This window comes from Trichechus manatus, unplaced genomic scaffold (genome assembly GCF_000243295.1).
Source record: "Trichechus manatus latirostris isolate Lorelei unplaced genomic scaffold, TriManLat1.0 scaffold00026, whole genome shotgun sequence".
NCBI classification, from domain to species: domain Eukaryota; kingdom Metazoa; phylum Chordata; class Mammalia; order Sirenia; family Trichechidae; genus Trichechus; species Trichechus manatus.
Window position 1 is genome coordinate 13,982,617 of NW_004443962.1, and position 1,030 is coordinate 13,983,646.

Sequence of the window (1,030 nt, forward strand, 5' to 3'; positions counted from 1 at the left end):
ATTAGACAGACCCATAAAACAAAATGAGAGTAAATGGGCACACTAACTCAGGGGCAAGGATGAGAAGGCAGGAGGGGAAAGGAAAGCTGGTAATGGGGAAACCAAGGTCAAGATGGGGAGAGTGTTGGCACGTCACAGGGTTGGCAACCAATGTCACAAAACAATATGTGTATTAACTGTTTAATGAGAAACTAATTTGCTCTGTAAACCTTCATCTAAAGCACAATAAAAACGTGCTAAAAAAAACTTTTAAAGCTTTAATATTTCTGCCTTTTGTCTTGGTATATGGTGTGAGGTAAGAATCTAATCTATTTTTAAATGCTTAGCTAGATATTTCAACACTATCTATTGAAAAACAATGTATTATTTTTCCTCTAATTTAAAACACTACCTTTTCCATACACCATTCTCTTGTGTATACTTGAGTCTATTTCTGGATTTTCCACTCCTGTTTCATTAAGAAAAAATTATCTGTTCTGGTGCCTCTACTACAGATATGTTTTCTGGCCTAGCGTATGTTCTGTCTTAGTGAATGTTACATGTGTGTTTAGAAGACTATGCATTCGGCTGTTGTTCAGTGGCGAGTTCTATAGATGTCTGTTATGTCTAGTTGGTTTATAGTGTGGTTCAAGCTTTCTCTTTTATTGTTGATCTTCTGCCTAGTTGTTCAATCCATTATTAAAAGGAGTATTGATGTCTCCAACTATTATTGTTCAATTGTCAATTCTTTAAGTTTTGCTTCATGTAGTTTGGGGCTCTCTTGAGAGGGAGATGTATATAATGACTTAGTCATTATATGATGGATTGATCCTCTTGTCACTATTAAATGTCCTCATTTATTTCTAGTAACAATTTTTGTTCTAAAGTCTATTTTGTATGATATTAATATAGCCCCTCCAGCTCTAGTTTGGTTACTTCTTGCATGGTATATCTTTTTTAATCCTTTCACGTTCAATTTATTTGTGTCTTTCAATCTAAAGTGTGTCTCTTGTAGACAACATATATAGTTGGACAGTTGAATCCATTCTAC